Raw genomic sequence first — 20,839 nt, 5'->3', positions numbered from 1 at the left:
AACCAGTTCTCCAACTCGGGGTAGCCAGCCAACTACCGGGATCTGCAACGCATCATCCGATGTGGAGGGCAAATGTTCCTTAGCTAGACTGTCTCTGGTCTTTTGTAGATCCTGTAAAACATTGCAATGTTCATCTACGTCAAAGGCCGTGGCCTGGGCCTTGCAGTCTAGACCGTCGAGGTCAGGTACATACATCTTGATACCAAAGAGCATTTTGTACGGGGCCCGCCCACCCAGAGACCTTCTAGGGAGATTATTAGGCGCACGCTGCACGCCATTGAGGTGGGCTAACCAGTTTCTGCCAGTGCCTATAACTCGGGCTGTCAAAGATTGCTTTAAGTCACGGTTCATTCGTTCCACTACACTGTTACCCTCGGGTCTGTACGGACTCGAAAACTTGACTTGGACCCCCAACGAAACCATAGCATCCTTATACGCCTTAGAGGCGAAAGCCGGACCCTGATCCGAATGGAAGGTACCACAGGCAAAAATCCCTATAAAGACTCGCAAATCCTTGATGACAGTCCGTGAATCAGCGCTCCGATGTGGCCATACCCACACAAAGCGTGTGCATGAATCAACTGCGACCAAGATGTACTTGTATGCAGTATCAGAAGAAAATGGACCGCAGTGATCCAAATAAACGCAATCAAGCGGTTTATTAGAGATGTACAACTGTGTCTGAGGCGGACGCGCAGCAGTTGAAGGTTTAATCTGCTGGCAAATGTCACATTGAAGGACATAATCGCGCGTCTGTTTGTACAGTCCCCGCCACCAGAACCTTTGTTGTAGCTGAGTTACAGTGGCTGAGACGCCCGCATGCGCAGGAGCCACACCTTCATGAGCCGCTGTAATCAAAGCAGCCCTGCGATCCGAGTTGGGAACTAGACGTTCGCCAACATCAGGAATTTTCACATAAGGAACCTTATCGGGACTTAAGTGGTATGTGTACTTAGAAGGGAACCCCGCAGGATATTTACCTCCCTTCTCAGTGGCAGCCACAGCTGCCAAGATGTCATCATCTATCTTGCTTTTGGACCTCGTGACTGCTGCAACTAAGTATTTTGATACTGCTGACTTCGCTGCTTCATCAGCAAGCGAATTACCAACAGCGTGGACCCCCACGCGCTGATGGCCGGGAGTATGAATCACAAACACGAGTGGCAGCTTCTCTTTAAGTTCCGCCACTCGGACCCAGATCATTTTATGTTTTATTGTGCTACCTTTGGAATCACGAAATTCATTCTGAATCCAAAAGAACAAGTTTTCATTGTAAGACTGGACACAGTAGTAAGAGTCACTTACGATCAAAGTCGTCACACTAGGATCTGCGTACTCCAATGCAAGCATCAGAGCACGAAGCTCTGCTAATTGTGCGGTGCAGTCCCCAAGCGTCTGCGTGTGCACGACACTGGACTTGAACTCATCGTTCACCATGGCACGGACCACAATGGCGCATGCGGAAACGTAGGCATGTTTAGAGCCATGCGCAACCTGCGCCGAACCATCAGTGTAAATGATGCAATGGAAATCCTCCAACGGCCGCATTGCTAAAGGAGCAGGATGAACAAATTCATACTGTAAATACTCCTGCGACCGTAAAGTGGTGTCAAAAATAAATGTGACATCCTGGGATGTCAAGGATGCAGCCCACTGAATCCACCTAGGGTGCAAAGCTTTGGAATTAGGTACACTGGCTTTCGTAACTGCCTCCAAGGCAGGACACGGGGTAACAACCAACATGCGCTTTCCTTGTGACAGGGCACGTTCCTTAAGAATTGCCATCTGTACAGCCGTTAAAACTTTCTCCACAGTGGAAAAACGCAGTTCAGCCGAAGTGTACAAGTGTGACTTGTAAGCAATAGGTACTGTATCTCCTTCATTAAAAGTCAGGTACGTGAAACCCACCGCCCCAGGGATAATTCTTATCACCAGGTTGGTTTGGTTATCACGAGTCTGTAAGTATTCAGAAGCGAGCAAATCAGCCTGCAAAGACTGCAGAATGGCTGAATGCTCAGGCAGCCAGCATGATTTGGAAGAAGATGGTTGTATCAAAGCATACAAAGGCTTGATACGCTGGGCATATTCCGGAATGTAAGTCCTCCCGAAATTCAAAAAGCCCAGTAATGATTGTAATTTTTTTCAGTGTTGTCGGAGAACGCAACTGTGCGCATTTCTCCAGGAAGTGAGGTGCCAACCCCTTTCCCTCGTTGTTTAGCTCGTAGCCGAGAAACAACACTGTGTACTCTGCAATGGGCGATTTTGCAAAGTTAAACTTGTAACCTATGTCGGCAAAGTTACAAATTATGCTATTAACTCGACACAGATGCTCCCAAAGATCGTCGTCTGTGAAATAAATGTCATCCACATACGAACAAGCAACTGGGTCGATACCCTCCAAAAGAGAGACTATGCGGGCGGAGAATACTCCAGGACTATTCTTATAGCCCATTGGGAGATGCCGAAACATTTTTTGCACACCGCCGCAAGTAAAGCTGGTCCATTGGGAACTTAGACCATCTAATCTATTGGAAATGTCAAGCGTGGTTTTGAACCGTTTACGCTCAAAACTATTCACTAAAGCAGAGCCATGAGTATTCTGTACTGCGCAGTTACGGCAATGCGAGTTTAAATGCCTATAATCCAAAACCAAACGATATGAGCCGTCCGGCTTGTTTACAGTAAAAAGGGGGTTATTCATCGGTGACACACACGTTTCAATTACACCTTGATATTCCAATTGTTCAAGGATAGCCGCGACTGAAGCTTTGGCTTCACGCCGTATGGGGTATTGAGGTTGAGGCTGCGGCTGAGACCGTAAAGGAATCTCGTGGCTTGGAGACAATTTATCCCAGCCACACTGATTGCGGTACACAGCCGGCGCAAGCGCCAGAGCCCACTCTTCTGCAAAATGCAGCGCTTCCACTCTCGATACAGTGTGCGCGAAACTGGGGAGGATTACCTCCTCCCCTCGCGGAGCTGCGAGAACAAAAGGTGGGGGCCAGTCAGCCTCCGAAAGCAAAATGTCATACGTAGACGAAAGATTTTCCCAAAATACCCCTTTTACAGTTCGCTGCATGTCACCTTTGATTAACAGGACAATTTCAAAAAGACGTTCAGGGGGAGCAACATGCGTATCAGCAGTTTCAACTACAACATAAGTGTCAGTCGCTGTCACCTTCAACAGTGGACGGAGGGCCTCTCTCACTATGGTAATCTCCGCCGCGCTGTCCAGCAAGGTCAGAGCCCACGTCAGATTCCGAAGCCGCGTTCTCACTATCTGGGGCATATCGATGCGCTGTCAGGGCGGCGACTTTCTTCGTGGCAAACTGTGGTCTCTTGGGCGTAGCGCCTTCCTGCTGATCTCCACCGTTACGCGGGTGGGGCTGACCACGTCCTTGCTGGCCACCCCGGCCCCTGCCGCCCCCTCCACCACCGGTTGACGGAGCCGATGAGTCCTGAAAGGAACGAGGAGAGCGTTGGTCAGAAGCCTGAAACCTTTCAGGTGATTTAATCATCGCGCGATCGCGCAAATCATAAACTCGATCTGACTGCGCAGGCAACGGAGACACAGGAGCAGAAACCTGTGTTTGTTGTTGTTGTTGCTTACCCTGATTCTGCTTTTTAGGCCAATTCTGTTTCTTGGACTTAGGTTGACCACTAGTTTCCGTAGACTGACCCTGGGGCTGCTTTTTCTCTTTATCAGAAAAAGTCTTAAGACCCTTCGCATTGCGGCCAACCGTTTTATAAGCCGCCACAATTATCCTTGCTAACTGACGGGGTTTCTCGGCCTCGGGAATTAACGCTAAAGCGTTAGCAACCTGAAAGTTCACTGCATCCCCCTTGACATTTGCAAGGATCATATCGCAAACTATATCAAAGGTGCCACACAGGCGCATACCCAACTCAACCGCCGACTCCGGTCCGTGATCGTCTTGAACACGTTTAAGGACCGCACCCAGATTGGTCACAGACGGGGTGCCATAGCACCTCGAATAGACCGCTGCAAAAGTCTTACCCCAGGTCTCACAGTCAACAAGTTTAGGGGCCAAATCTTTCTGTAAACTTAGCGTAAGAATCCGGTGTTTGTCACCAGGATTCGTATTAGGAAACACAGCTTCCAGCTGGCCGAATTTCTCCGCAAGCCAGAAAGGAAAATCATCCTTATCCTGGGGCTTCTTGCCCATTACGGAATTCACCATGACAGGATTGATTTTCAAACCAGCCTGTTCTGCTCGAAGCTGCGCACCCCTAGGGGCCGCATCCTGAACATTACGGCTTATTTATTTATTTATTTATTTATAAAGTTTTATATAGCGCGGACAAGATCCTTGCGGATATCAGAGCGCTTTACAAGAGAAGTACCTGGGGGAGCATAGACAGACAGGTGGAACAATAGGTCACATAGTATGAGACAGCATTCGATGTCCAGTGCCCTCCTCCGCCGTGTAGCGGGGGACCTCTTCCAGCCCTCCGAAGTCGTCGAGCTGTCGGGACTAGGCTCCTGGAATCTCAGCTGCCCCTGAGATGTGCAATTAATAACAGTACTGAAAGGTTGAGTGAGAGAGTTCGGAGCATAGACAGAGCATAGACAGACAGGTGGAACAATAGGTCACATAGTATGAGACAGCATTCGATGTCCAGTGCCCTCCTCCGCCGTGTAGCGGGGGACCTCTTCCAGCCCTCCGAAGTCGTCGAGCTGTCGGGACTAGGCTCCTGGAATCTCAGCTGCCCCTGAGATGTGCAATTAATAACAGTACTGAAAGGTTGAGTGAGAGAGTTCGGGCGGGGAGGTGTCTGAAATTTGGCTATGAGGGTTTGTATGCTAGCTATCCTGACTGGATTGGGATATGCTAGAGCTGTAGAAGTGTTTATTGTGCCCCCTGGATATTGCTGTATCTGAGCGGGCTGGAGATGCGACTTGGTGTAGTCGATTGTGAATCCCAAGTCGTGGAGTGTTTGTACGGTTTGGCGAGTGTGTTGAGCACACTGGTTGGATCTGGCTTTTATTAGAAAGTCGTCTAGATACGGGAAGACATGAATATGCTGTCTTCGGAGGTGTTCTGTTACCACTGCCAGGCATTTGGTAAACACTCTGGTTGAGGTGGTTACCCCAAATGGAAGGACTTTGAACTGATAGTGTTGTCTGTCTACCATAAAACTTAGATACTTCCTGTGAGAAGGATGCATCGGAATTTGGAAGTATGCATGTCGTCTGAGCAGTACACCGGTGTTAAAGGTTCTTGAAGCAGTGTCTGCTGCGTCAAGTGCACATTTAATTGAGGCATTTGTTATTAATTTAACCTCTTGAATGAGGTAATTTGCTTGGATTTTATATTGGTCTGGCAAATGCTGTAATAGGGTCTCTATTTGGTCAGTTAGCCCTATCGTATCTAGCAAGTAATGCCCGAGTATTAGCTATGCGCAAGTGATTTGTCTCTTGTTATGGCTTTCCACTCTTCCAGGTGACAAGCTACACTCCCTCCCACCGGTGTGGCGAACGGTTGCGGAGGAAACAACAACAAGGATTGGGAGGCTGCTTAGAGGTGGACTGTTTGTTGTTGTTGCCTCTACCTCTCCCAGGGCGTCTTTGTTGGAACTGGGATCTTTGTTGGTTCTGGGAGGACCATTGAGGGGTTTGAACCCTCTGTTGAAACGAAGGTTTGTCACCCTGACTGAAACGTTTCTGGAACTCCCTGCACTTCTCCAGACCAACAGCCTTGACAGTGTCCATCTCAGCCTTCATTTTGTTCATCTCGTCATCGGCGTGAGCCCCAAACAGATGAGCCATTAAATGGGAGGTTCATAATTTTCTTCTGGGCATCAGGCTTGAGGCCTGTGAGGGGCAGCCAGGCCGAGCTTCGTGAACAGACTCCATGGGAGTAGCCATGTGCGGCGAGATCTGAAGCGTCTGCTGCAGAACTTATTACCTGATTGGCTACTAGCCCTCCTTCCTGTAGAATTTCAGTGAAATCCTGCTGGTCTTCTTTGGGCAGCTTCTCGGTGAAACGTGTGAGGGAGTCTCAAAGAGATCTGTTGTATCTCCCGAGAAGGGCAGAGGCACTCGCAACCTTCATTGATGACGATGAAGTCTTGCACATCTTCCTCCCATATGAGTCCATCTGTTTGCTATCCTTTTCCGGAGGCACAGTGGATGAGGTAGAAGCGGAGTGGGACTACATGGCTGCAGCCACAATGACTGAGTCTGCTGGTGGGTCAGCCCTGAGAAACAAGGTGTCTTCTACTGGAGCCTTGTGTATTTTTTGGCAATTCTGGATGGCACGGAACCCACCGTCGCAGGGGTGAGGAACGTGGCCATAGCCGGTTCCAAAAATCCAGGCACCAGTGGTAGCAACTGTCTAGGAGCTGTCCGGTGATGCAAGATGTCAAAGATGACAGACGTGGGAACCACCGGGGTATGCAAAGTGATGTTTCGTTGCACCCCTACCCAGAACATCTGTGAAGGTCGAGATGTCATCTACGGGCGACACCCATGATGGAGGCGTTGAGGAGAAGGTCGGAGATCTTTTAGAGGAAGACCATGTAGGTGATCTTGTGCGCCTCCTTTTATGGGGCCTGTTGTAATGATGGCTGTGAGGACCCCTGGACCTAGACCGACGTGTAGAAGGCGATCTTGGTCTAGAATGCGATCTTGTTCTGGAAGGCGCCCTTGGTCTGGGAGGGGATCTTGGCCTAGGGGGAGACTTCGAGGGTCCAGCCAGAGTGCTTGTCCGAGGAGTGGGCCCGGATGGCGAATACGTGCAGGAGTAATCAGAGTCCGGATTACTGCGGCCACCTGACACAGCACCTTGAGGACGGCGAGGCGACAGACTGCGGGCCCTCCCCTCCGCAGGTTTGGGGGATGCTTCTGGTGAGATCTCCACAATGTGCATTCCTGGAGACGATGACCGGTCTCCTGAAGATGATCTTGACCCGGGATCTGACTGCCGCAGGGACTCCGCAATTCCTGTGACCTCTACTCCCGACGTCGAGTGCTTCGACGGTGATGAGGTCTGAGTCACCATCGGCGTCGAATGAGGTCTCGATGGTCTTGACGTCGATCGCCTACATCGATGAGGTGATCTCGACGTCGATTTGGAGACCTAGACGTCGATCTGCTATGGCGCCGAGTCGATGGCGATCCGTCATGGCGTCGAGTCGACGGCGATCTTTCACAGTGCCGAGTCGAAGGCTACCCACCATGGCGTCGAGTCGACGGCGATCTTTCACGACGTCGTGTCGACGGCGACCCTCCATGTCGTTGTGTCGACGTTGATCTTCTTGACTTAAGAGTGGTGGGATCTCGACGATCCACTCTACGACGGCACGCCCACCGGCGGCGAGATGTTAGCCGTCGTTACTCTTGTCGCTGACCCCCTAGAGGGTGGCGGAGAGTGTCTCGACGACGACGGAAGCCTCAACGTTGACGGAGACTTCGGTCTCTCAGCACCCACAGCCTTCGAGCCCAAAGTGTGGTGCTTCGACGCACACTTACTTGGATGCGGCGGAGACTCTCTACGTCGAGATGATGTTCCTGAAGAGTGTCTGGGCCTCTTCGACAGCGACTTCGATGTCGGTTCTCTCGTCCCCTTTCTCTTCTTAGGGTGAGGAGAGGTGGAACGTCGGGCTTTCGACGTTGCTTGCTGGAAGATGATGTCCTGGGGCCTCCATGGCCACCCACCCGATGAATCGTCCTTTTCCAGCACAGCACAGACACTGCGACTTCATGAAGCCGCCGCAGATCAGCCACGTTACAAGTGGCGCGATTAGGGTGAGGAGTGAATACAGCCAAAGCGGGCCAATTTGTGCCCGGAATGGACAAAGGACCTAACCTCGGAGCGGTTAAAGCGTGTGGTAGGGCGCCACCAAACCAAACTCCATGCTGCCAAGCATCAATAGGAACCTCCAGTGCCCTGTACGGAGCATACGCAGCCGGTACAGCTGAAGCAGTGTATGAATGGAACACTCCAGAATTAGCGTCCACTGCCGGAAATGTCACCCACGAATAAAATAGTTCGTACGGGTAAGCATGTTCCGCACTCACCACCAGAACCACAGCCAAGCCTTCCACAGGGACATTAAAAGCCCGCAAGTGGTCACGCACCGCAATGCGACTATGCTGCGGGATGTCCACGGCTTGTGCCATGTCAGCACAGGAAAATGAAAAGAAACAAAGAATACTATGTAGCACAACTGGGTAGTAATTCAAGGAAACCGTTTTAGATGAATTCAAGCTTGAAAAGACCTATTTCAAAAATAGGTAGGTTGTCCGACACCACCGTTTACCGGAAACGGGAATGAAGGGGTTAAGGTTTGAATGATATACTACTCGAGTGTCATGATATAAGGCCAACAACGTATGGGCGCCATGTAGCAGGGTTTCCGTTCTCCCACAGAACTGTGCACAGAGATCTAGAACCTGGGTGAATTAGGATGACCCAAAACTCACCTTAGTATCAGAAATCCGTTTACCTAGCTAGCTACAGTGTCTCATTGGTTATAATAAACTCCCAACGACTTAGACAATCCAGAACATGAACTTAGGGTACCTCAGGTATCGTGGAACACATGAACACTCTTTCGTTATATAATCATTACAAACCAAAACTGGGAGGCAAAGAACACACGTGCAAGTTTGAAATGTTTATTTTTCAATGCAAAGTTCTCAAACGCAGTATCTTATATAATACCAGCATACATATTATAAAAATCAGAGTTATCATCATAGTCACTAGTCCATAGTAAGCGAACGGTGATAGCATATTATAATGCAAAATCTATAGAAATCTGTATCACCTATATTTCGCGCACTCTATTTAGCATATTATATTATATCTAAGAAGGTCTCATTTGGGTTTTTAGCAGGGCGGGCCCATACCTCTAATGGTCAGTAGTAGAAGATCACATCAACAGCTACCAGCTCTCTGCATGCGAAGCATCAAGTGTGTTCTTTCATTCCCTGTAACTCTATCTTAAACCCGCGTAGAGCCCAATGTTGGCAGCAACATTATTTGTGTTATGTCTAATGTGGTGCGAGGATCAGGCCTTCAGCAACCTTGTGTTAGGTTATTCTTAGAGGGTGCAGTTCTCAGTGTGCAGACAGTTGTACCAAGTGTACCAAGCACAACTGATATCAGAGCAATAACATATTATTCTCAAATAAATCACATCTTTCGTCTAGGTTGAAAGCTACAATAACAATTAGGTGTTGTGTGCAAACTGAAGCCGAAGGAAAATATGGTGTTTAAACATTTATTAAACTCATGCTAACTTAACACAATATATAGAAACGCAGTAACCATATGACAGTAGGATAAAGGAGAGTGGGGGGGAGTGGACAGTCATAAAGTGGAGTAGAGTGGAGCCTTATGGAGTGACGTAGAGTGTCGTGGAGAGGTGTACAGTGGAGTTGAGTGGTGTGGTGTGGAGAGGATTGGAATATCATGGAGTAGTGTGCAGTGTTGTGGAGTGTTGTGGAGGGAGTTGCATGTCATAGAGTGTAAGAGCATAGAGTTGAGTGGCGTAGAGTGGAACACAGGGTCAGAGTTCAATAGAGTGTCGTAGAGTGGAGTGACATAGAGTGTACTGGGAAGGTGTAGAGTAGAGTGGAGTAGCGTAGAGGGTGTTGCATAGAAAGAAGTAGAGTGTAGTAGAGTGGCATACAGCGAAGCAGATTGTCATAGAGAATAATGGTATAGAATGTAGTAGTGTGTCATAGATAAGAGTGGAGTAAAGTGGCATGGAGTGGCATAGAGGGAGTTGCGTAGAGATTCATTGAGTGGAGTAGTGTGGTAGAATGGCATAGAGTGGAGTAGAGTGCTGTAGAGTAGAGTGGCACAGAGTGGAGTAGAGTGTCAGTGGAGTAGAGTGTCAGTGGAGCAGAGGTTAATGGAGTAGAGCATCATAGAGTGGAGTATCGTGGAGTGGAGTTTCGTAGCGTGAAGTAGAGTGGCCTAGAGTAAAGTGGCATAAAATACACTGGTGCAGAGTAGATTACCATAGAGTGCATTGGTTTTGAGTAAAGTGGCATAGAATGCAATGGCATACAGTTGAGTGGAGTAGAGTAGAGTAGAGTAGAGTAGAGTAGAGTAGAGTGGTGTAGAGTAGAGTGCAATGGCATTGAGTGCAGTCACGCAGAGAAGACTGTCAGAGTGCAGGGACATAGAGTGTTGCAGAGTCGAATAGAATAGTTTAGAGTAGAGTGGTGTACCCTGTAAAAAGGGATGCAAATTGTCAAATAAAGTATTTTTGATGGGGTGTGCAGTTAATTTACTTGTAATGTAAATTTCTCTGGGTCTAAGAATGTCCTGTTTTTGTTTTTTCCCTCGCACCTCCTCTAAAGAGCACCACCTCCCACAGCGAATCCCGTCAATTCTCTGATTGTGTCATAAATGCTGCACTTATGCAGCTTCGGTTAGTGTAAAGCGTTGGTTAGTGTAAAGTGTCAGAAGGATATATTATTGGTGATGGGTGATTTTAACCACAGATTAGATCCCCGAAGGGTGGATAGCTGGCATAAAGATTTATTAGAATCTTAAAATATTGAATTGGCAATTTTCCCAAGAGGAGAGCAATCGCCACAGGACGTGACCTTTACTCAGCTGATGGGTTCATTGGGCATGGTCTGTGCAAATGGGAGATTGAAGCCAGATCGGCCAGCGGGACATACTTTTCTGAGGGGCCAGCAACTCTGCCCAATAGATTATGTGTTTTGCCAGGCTTGATGTTTTGGGCTAATTAAAAACTTTGAGGTGGTGGAAATGGTGGGTAGTGATCATTATCCATTGAGGGCAGAACTACATTCACTTTGAAGGATTAATAGCGAAAAGGTTCTGCAGGTACAAGTGGATTATCCAAAACGGCTGACAACTAGTATAACAGAGGAATATATTGAAAAGTTGAAGCTAACCCAGCAGGCTGGACTGTTCCCATGAGGCACAGAGTCAGACTGATTTGCATATAGCCATGTCTGAACTGGGGTGGCAGAGTGGGCTAAAGAACGGTGATGGATTAAACCCAGATGTTTTGACTGGGTGTGAGTGTTTGATTGATTCAGATGCTCCGTCCATCACCACCCCCTTTTATACTTCTTGTGTATGATGGCCTCCTGCATTGCCATAGTCCCTCCTGCATGACTACAGATGCGTTTGCAGCAGGAATGCCAAGGGTGACAGTGGTCTCAGTCACAGAGCCAGTTAGAAGATTTAGTGTTGATAGGCTGCCACACATCACTCTTGCAGGGGGGAACACCAACAACCTATTGGTAGGGCGGCCTTTTCCCTACCCTGTTCCCAGATCACTCTCACAACTGACACATCACTCACAGGTTGGCGTGCACACTTACAAGACTTCACAGTACAGGGAACTTTGGGATACCAAACACTGGAGTCTCCACATCAACTACCCACAGCTTCAAGCTGTTTACCTAGCATTGAAAAGGTTCTTACCTCACCTGATCAGCTAGGTTGTTCTAGTCCATATGGATAATATGCCAATCATGTATTATCTACAAAAATAGGGGGACACATTCTCCACAATTGTCTCACCTATCCAGACCATTTTGAGGTGGGCTTCACATCTCAAAAGTTATCAGTCAGTGGAATACCTTCTGGGAACAGACAAAAACTCTGCAGACCTCCTCAGCAGGACTCAGCAACAAGTCCATGAGTGGGAAATCCATTCCCAAGTCTTCCTCCCATACTTCCACAAATGGGGGTTCCCTCAAATAGATTTGTACTCAACTGCAGAAAACCGTAAATCCTCAAACTTTGCAACCAGGTTCCCACACCCACAATCCAAAGGCAATGCACTATGGATCAGTTGTATGAGATATTTGCCTACACTTTTCCCCCTCTCCCTCTCTTTCTGGTTCGAAAGCTCAGGCAAACATCTCTCACACTAATACTAGTGGCTCCCACATGGGCCCATCAGCCGTGGTTCACAACATTACTGGACCTCTTTATAGTACCCCACGAGAAGCTTCCCAACGGGACGGAACTTCTCACTGAGAACCATGGAGAAATCAGGCACACAGATCCCAAGGCTCTCCACCTTGTGATCTGGCTCTTGAGGTCATAGAATTTGGTAACTTAAATCTGCCACCTGGATGTATGACCTTTCTTCAGGAATTCTGTGAGTCTACCACTTGAGTATGCTATGCCGTTGAATGGAATAGGTTTGTTTAATATTGTCAATCAAAGAAACTGATCCTCTCAAGGCACAGTTCAGAATATTGTCTATTATTGGCTTCATCTAAACATCTCTGGGCTAGTATGCACCTCCATAAGGTTACACCTCGCTGCAGTTGCTACCTATCTACAAAATAGACAACACATGTCTTTATTCAAAATGCCTGTCATTAAAACCTTCATGTAGGGGCTTAAAAGAGCAGTTCCAATGCGGGTTCCACCTTCACTCTCATGGAATCTTAACACTGTTCTTACACACCTCATGGGACCTCAATTTTAGCTCATGCATAACTGCCCCCTTCAATTTTTATCTCAAAAGGGGCCATTAGTTTACTTAGACGTGTTAGAGGCTCCAAGCATTAACCTTAGAGAACCCTTTCTTCCAGCTTCACAGAGACAGGGTGGTCGTCTGCACCAAGCCTAAATCTCTCCAAAAGTTATCACTCATTTTCATCCTAATCAATGCATCGAGTTGCCTTATTTCTTCCGTCAACCAGATTCAGTTGAGGTGAGAGCTCTCCACACATTAGTAAAGGTGGGCGGAATTACAGGAAAACTCTGTTAAATTCCGTGGCCTGGCAGAGTGCTCCCCCGCAGCACCCTCCACCCCCAGCACCCCTGCTAAAGCCCCAGCCCCCAACCCCCTCCCACTAAAGCTCCAGACCCCACCCCCTCCCGTGTAGCAAGGCCTAGAAGAAAGCTAGACTTACCTTCCTCCCAAATCGGTGTCTGTCCTGATCCTGCTGCTGGGCCTGGCTTCACTTGGCTTCCGCTGCTCCGGCTGAATTACAGGAATAACTGCAGTGCGCAGGGTGTACTGCGTGAAGGCATGCCTGACTTCCCCCCATTACACATAAGATGGCGAAAGAGCCCTTATGTTCTACATTGATAGGACTAAGACTTTTAGAAACACTAAACAGTTATTTGTTGCTTTTTCACCACCTCATAAAGGAAATTCTATATCCATATTAAGTATTGCCAGATGGATAGTTAAGTGCATTCAGACTTGTTATGATTAAACAAAAGGAACATTACCTGCACCTCCTAGAGCACATCTTACTCGTAAAAAAGGAGCATAAATGACTTTCCTGGGAAGCATTCCAATAACCAACATATGAAAAGAAGCTACCTTGTCTTCACTACACACTTTAACTAAACATTATTGTGTGGATGTGTTGGACAGGCCACCTGAAGGGCTCGCTCCCTCCCCGCATGACAGAGCCCGGACACCGGCCCTCCAGGTGCTACCCACAGAAGCAACCCGCACACCGTCCCCTACGGGACTCCTGCTCCCGGACATATCTGTATCATTGGCCCGGGCCACTGTCAGCTCCATTGCCCGGCCCGGCCGCCATCTTGGACACTGCACCACGAGGCCGCGTGGCCTCAGCTCGACCCTAACCCTGGGCCTGGCCAGGCCCCGACATTCCGGCACCACCATCCACCCAGGAGGTGAACGGACCACTTGGCAGGTTAATGGGAGAAAGAAGTGTCGATGGCTCTCCCCCGCCAGGTGCCGATCGCCCCCAGCCTCCCCGGGCGCTGGCTCCACCCCCTGCTGGGCGTCTGGACTCCCTCATCCCGGACCTCCCGACCTCCAAGTGCGAGGGTCCGGACATCAAAGGGCGCCATACCTATAACTGGGGCAGCTCCAGAGCAGGAAGGCAGTTGTATCCTGGAGTCGAGAGACACCGTGAAGAACTCATCCTTGATGGACTGCTGGCGCTGCCGCAGCCCTGCCTTGTGAACTGTCGTCCTGCCGCTGGCGCTGCCGCGGCCCTCTGCAACCTTCATCCTCGTCTGGACCTGCTGGCGCTGCCGCGGCCCTTTGTAACTACCATCTTCGTCGGGACCTGCTGGCGCTGCCGCGGACCGTTGCCACCTACGATCTTCGTCGGGACCTGCTGGCGCTGCCGCGGACCGTTGCCACCTACGATCTTCTCGGGACCTGCTGGCGCTGCCGCGGCCCGTCCTCCTAGAACATCAAGCTCGAGGATTGTGAGCTACCCATCATCTCAGCGTAACTACCAGATTGGTAACAAGACTGTCCCGCTACCCTCCTTCCCCAACCAAGAGACTAGAATCGAGGGGACCCCTGAGTCCTGACCTCCTTGTACCATTCTACCGTACTTCAAGATTGCTTATAAAGAACGTTAAACTTTATCCTGGTGTGGTGTCCATCTGTGGGGGGGAAGTTACTGGTCTGTACGATCGCTGGAGACGGCTCTCCCCGGAGACCTCTCCCCTTGTCCTCGGCCGACCCTCCAGGTCCCGTCTAACATTGGTGGCCAGCGGCGCGATCCGAATCAACGCGTACGTACAGAGAGTGACCCACCCCACGACTAAACCACAATGACAACCAAAGAGAGCACAGAAAAATTCCAGATGGAGAAATTGGAAGAGTACAACCATCGTGAGTTAAAACAATTTTGCATCGAACTAGGCATTGCTACCACCGGTCTGAGCACGAAAGACGATTTCAAGCACGCCATCGAGTCTTGGGCGAAAACCGGGGCCGTCAGACCCCCGGACCAAAACATTGCAGCATCAGAGATCAACACCTCTTCTCCCGAAGAACGGAGAACGGGTCTCTCACAGGAAGAGATCCAAGAAAGAGAAAGAAACAGACTACACGAATTAGAGATGGTACGGCTCAAGATGGACGGTGAGCTAAAACTAGCGGAACAAAAACTGAACTTAGAACACCTACGGATCCGAGAAGAGCGGGAAGAAAAGCAAAGACAAAGAGAACTCGAACAAAAGAGACTGGCATACGAACACGAGCGCAAACTGGCAGAGATAGAACTACGGAAGCAAAACAAAGACCTGGGGGTGCCCGAGCAACCGCGCACCCCAGGAGCTACAGAACCAAAGGTCCACATCCCCAAAGATGTCGTCCGAGAGTATTTCCGAAACGACGACATACAACAGTGGTTCAAGGCCTACGAGATCGCCATGACCTCCCACCGGATTGATCGAAGTGACTGGGGAGCCGGGCTATGGGGGAGGTTCGTCAATGAAGGCCGCGATGCCCTGTTACAGCTCCCGGACCATCAAATGACGTCCTATGACCACACTGAAGGCTGCCCTCCTCACTCGATATGGGCTTACACCCGAAATGTACCGCCAGAGGTTCCGCGACTGCACCCGAATCCCGGGTACAACTTGGGTGGAATATGTGAACTATTTCAGCCGCGCCTTCGAGGGATGGATCAAGGGAGCCGCGTAACGACCTACGAGCAACTTTTTAACCTCATCGTGTGGGAGCACCTCTCCAACAACTGCTTCGTCGAGCTCAGGCAGCACCTCCTCGACAGTAAATTGACTGATCCACGGCAGCTCGCCGCCGAGGCTGACCGATGGGAGAGCACCCGAGTGGGCCGGGGTGGGCCTAACGAACAGAACAGGAACAGCCAAGGCCATCACCGTCCCCGAGGAGGAGGAGGAGGCCAGGGCCGGGGGAAAGACGCCATCCCGGCCGCTCCCGCTACCAGCACCCCACCCCCGGCCGGCCGGGGAAACCCCCCGATGCGCCCGGGGTTCCGAGCCAGTGTCACTTGTCACCGATGCCAGCGAGTCGGCCACTACGCCAATGATCCGAACTGCCCAAGGAACCAGACTCCAGGGCCCCGCCAGATAGCTGCCGCCGCCCTAGGAGAAGAGCAAGTCTCCGAAGAACATGAAGAATACGAACAGGAACAACCAGAGTGGGAACCGGCCGCCATGGTCCTGGCGTGCCTAGGGGGAAGAGACATGATCCCGCAGGCTCCCCTACCCGCCAACACCAGAAAATACAGTCAGTGGGTGAACATAAATGGGCGCAAGGCTGAAGCCCTACGTGACACGGGGGCCAGTGTGACGGCCGTCCGCTGTCATCTGGTGACCCCGGAACAAATCCTGCCGAACGTTCTCTGCTCCGTCCGTTCAGCCGACAATTCTGAGAGCCTGTGTCGGATGGCCTGCGTCCCATTCGAATGGGGAGGAGTATCCGGCATGTTGAAGGTGACGGTCCGCGATGATGCCCCCGTGGACTGTCTCCTGGGAAACGATCTCGAGAGTTCCCCGTGGGCCGCCGTGGAAAGAAGAGAGCACCTGGGGATTTTGGGCCTCCCGGACTGGGCGTGCGTAACCACCCGGTCCATGGCCGCCCGCGCCATCCCCCGACCTGAAGAACCCGAATGGCCAGCACCTCCTCCCCCGATCACTCCAGTGGGGGACGCCGACCATACCGACCCCCCGGAACTAACCCAAGAAAGGCTCGCTCAGCCCCCGGACCTTCCAGACCTGGCTCAGTGGCGTCAAGAAGGGGGACCCACCCAGGAACAATTCCGTCAAGAACAAAAGACCTGTCCCTCCCTCGAGGGACTACGACAGCAAGCCCTCACCCAGAGCGCGGGAAATACCGCCGGGGCCCACTGGATCTATTGGGACAATGACCTATTGTATAGCGAACAAAGAATCGCGGAGTTGGGGGCCAGTCGAGTGTTGGTGGTGCCCCTCCGCTTTAGAGACTTCCGGTTGAATCTGGCCCACGATGTCCCCCTGGCTGGACACCTGGGACAGGACAAAACCTACCACCGCCTAGTGACCCACTTTTACTGGCCAAAAATGAGAAATGACGTCCTCAACCACTGCCGGTCCTGCCCCACTTGCCAGGCCAGCGGGAAAAGCGGCCGCAAACTCAAGGCACCCCTGCAACCATTCCCGGTCGTTACCACCCCTTTCGAAAAGGTGGGAATAGACGTTGTGGGGCCCCTGGACCCCCGAACAGCACAAGGGCATCGATTCATCCTGGTACTGGTGGACCACGTCACCCGCTATCCCGAGGCTGTTCCCCTTCGAACTGTAACAGCACCGGTGGTCGGCCGAGCCTTAATGGGGATCTTCTCCCGGGTGGGCTTCCCCCGGGAATTCGTCAGCGACAGGGGCACGAACTTTATTTCAAAATATATGAAATCCCTCCGGCAGCAGTGCGGGGTCACCTACCGATTCACAACCCCCTATCACCCTCAAGGAAACGGACTGGTTGAGCGGTTCAACCGCACCCTCAAGGGAAGGATTATGAGGTTGGAAGAGCCCCTACGCCGCCAGTGGGATGTGCTACTTCCGTGCCTCCTCTTCGCCTACCGAGAAGCCCCCCAGAAGTCCCTCGGCTTCAGCCCCTTCGAACTCTTGTACAGACACCCTGTTCGAGGGCCCCTCAGCCTAGTCAAAGAAGGTTGGGAGATGGCCCCCCTGAAAACCCCTCCAGACGTTTACAAGTACCTCCTGACCCTACGCAATCAGACCCGACGATTCAGAGAGATAGCCAAAGCTAATCTTGAGGCCAGTCAGGAGGACATGAAGAAATGGTACGATCAGAATGCCTCCTCCATAGAGTTCGAACCTGGCCAGCAAGTATGGGTGATGTCCCCAACCGAACCTTGTGCCTTGCAGGACAAGTGGACAGGGCCCTTCAAGGTAGTCGAGCGCAAGAGCCCCGTCACCTATCTCATCGACATGGAATCTCCCCGGAACCCCCTCCGGGTCCTCCACGCCAACAGACTCAAACCCCACTTTGTGCGCTCGGAGCTCAGCCTCCTGATGGCTACAGACAGTGGAGCGGAAGAAGACTCCGAGCCCCTCCCTGACCTACTGAGGACCGGGGAAAAAGATGGTTCAGTAGACGGGGTCCGACTCTCAGATGCCCTAACCCCAGAGCAGCGCCAAGACTGTCGGGGCCTCCTGCTGCAATTTGCGACCCTATTTTCCCTCACCCCAGGAGTCACCCCCTGGTGCTTGCACGACGTGGACACTGGGGACAGTCCCCCTATCAGACACCGGGCGTACCGCGTACCAGATCGGGTACAGGCCTGCATCCAAGAAGAAGTGTCAAAAATGCTCGCCCTCGGAGTCATCGAGCCCTCGCACAGCCCCTGGGCCAGCCCAGTCGTACTGGTCCCCAAAGCTGCTGCCCCAGGCACCACCCCTGAGCTCCGATTCTGCGTCGACTATCGGGGTCTGAACGCTGTCACCCGAACCGACGCTCACCCCATTCCCCGAGCAGATGAACTGGTCGACCGCATGGGGGCTGCCCGCTACCTCAGCATCTTCGACCTGACAGCGGGCTACTGGCAGATCGGCCTCACCCCCAGGGCCCAAGAACGATCCGCTTTCTCCACCCCGGATGGCCACTACCATTTCAAAGTGATGCCATTCGGCATGAAAAACGCTCCAGCCACTTTTCAACGACTGGTGAACCAGGTATTGGCGGGCCTCGAAGAGTTCAGCGCCGCCTACCTGGACGATATTGCTGTGTACAGCCGCCACTGGTCAGACCACCTCCGCCACCTCCGAGAGGTCCTGCAGGCCCTCCAACAGGCCGGCCTCACCATCAAGGCCAGCAAGTGCCAAATTGGCCAAGGGTCTGTGACCTACCTCGGACACCAAGTGGGAAGCGGTCTGGTGGCCCCCCTTCAGCTCAAGATCGCTGCCATCCAGTCCTGGCAGCCTCCCGTAACGCAAACCGAGGTCCGAGCCTTCTTGGGGCTCACCGGATACTACCGGCGGTTTGTGAAGGACTACGGCAGTATTGTGGGGCCCCTCACAGAGCTCACATCCAATAAACACCCCAACATGGTCAACTGGACTCCAGACTGTCAAGCGGCCTTCGAGAAACTGAAGGCCGCCATGTGCACCGCCCCTGTGCTCCAGGCTCCCGACTACAGCCGGGAATTCATCGTCCAGACTGATGCCTCCGACCATGGCATCGGGCCGTCCTCTCCCAGCTGAACTCCGAGGGAGTGGACCAACCAGTGGCCTTCATCAGCAGACGCCTACTGGCCCGAGAACAGCGCTGGAGCACCATCGAGCGGGAGGCCTTCGCAGTAGTGCGGGCCCTCAAGAAGCTCCGGCCCTACCTCTTCGGTACCCACTTTCGGGTACAAACAGATCATCGCCCCCTGCAATGGCTAATGCAGATGCGGGGGGAAAATCCCAAACTATTGCGCTGGTCCATCTCCCTGCAGGGGATGGAGTTCACTGTGGAACACCGACCTGGCCAGAATCACGCCAACGCGGATGGCCTGTCACGCTTTTTCCGCCTCGACGAGGAGAGTCCCCAAGAGGATGGGTGACTCTCCCCGCCTTCAGCTGGGGGGGACGCAGGTTGGACAGGCCACCTGAAGGGCTCGCTCCCTCCCCGCATGACAGAGCCCGGACACCGGCCCTCCAGGTGCTACCCACAGAAGCAACCCGCACACTGTCCCCTATGGGACTCCTGCTCCCGGACATATCTGTATCATTGGCCCGGGCCACTGTCAGCTCCATTGCCCGGCCCGGCCGCCATCTTGGACACTGCACCACGAGGCCGCGTGGCCTCAGCTCGACCCTAACCCTGGGCCTGGCCAGGCCCCGACATTCCGGCACCACCATCCACCCAGGAGGTGAACGGACCACTTGGCAGGTTAATGGGAGAAAGAAGTGTCGATGGCTCTCCCCTGCCAGGTGCCGATCGCCCCCAGCCTCCCCGGGCGCTGGCTCCACCCCCCTGCTGGGCGTCTGGACTCCCTCATCCCGGACCTCCCGACCTCCAAGTGCGAGGGTCCGGACATCAAAGGGCGCCAGACCTATAACTGGGGCAGCTCCAGAGCAGGAAGACAGTTGTATCCTGGAGTCGAGAGACACCGTGAAGAACTCATCCTTGACGGATTGCTGGCGCTGCCGCAGCCCTGCCTTGTGAACTGTCGTCCTGCCGCTGGCGCTGCCGCGGCCCTCTGCAACCTTCATCCTCGTCGGGACCTGCTGGCGCTGCCGCGGCCCTTTGTAACTACCATCTTCGTCGGGACCTGCTGGCGCTGCCGCGGACCGTTGCCACCTACGATCTTCGTCGGGACCTGCTGGCGCTGCCGCGGACCGTTGCCACCTACGATCTTCTCGGGACCTGCTGGCGCTGCCGCGGCCCGTCCTCCTAGAACATCAAGCTCGAGGATTGTGAGCTACCCATCATCTCAGCGTAACTACCAGATTGGTAACAAGACTGTCCCGCTACCCTCCTTCCCCAACCAAGAGACTAGAATCGAGGGGACCCCTGAGTCCTGACCTCCTTGTACCATTCTACCGTACTTCAAGATTGCTTATAAAGAACGTTAAACTTTATCCTGGTGTGGTGTCCATCTGTGGGGGGGAAGTTACTGGTCTGTACGATCGCTGGAGACGGCTCTCCCCGGAGACCTCTCCCCTTGTCCTCGGCCGACCCTCCAGGTCCCGTCTAACAAGATGTTTTAGCACGAATCAAGCAATGTATAACAGGCAATGTTATGTTCATTTTCTCAAACTACTGCAACATTCACTGGTAAGCCACTGCTTCATAGGAGGACTGCTTTACAGTCTATGTGAAGCATGTGTATCTACAGCCAAACATGCCTCAAAAGGAATACGTTACTTAACCTGTAAGCATCTGTTCATGACATGTAGTGCTGAAGATTCCCATGTTCCCAAACTCCTCCCCGGGCTCCTGTGGCCTTTGCAGTTTACTTCTTATACACACGAACATCTCTTTACTTACACTTACGTTACACTCCATTCTCACCCGCCTGCGGGAAAACAATCTAACGATGGAGTTGATGCCGATGCGCATTATTACTTAGAGGAGGACTCACTCTACCTTGTGA

The sequence above is a fragment of the Lissotriton vulgaris genome, chromosome 3_1, assembly GCF_964263255.1.
Source record: "Lissotriton vulgaris chromosome 3_1, aLisVul1.2, whole genome shotgun sequence".
NCBI classification, from domain to species: domain Eukaryota; kingdom Metazoa; phylum Chordata; class Amphibia; order Caudata; family Salamandridae; genus Lissotriton; species Lissotriton vulgaris.
Note: the sequence above shows the minus strand (reverse complement) of the source record.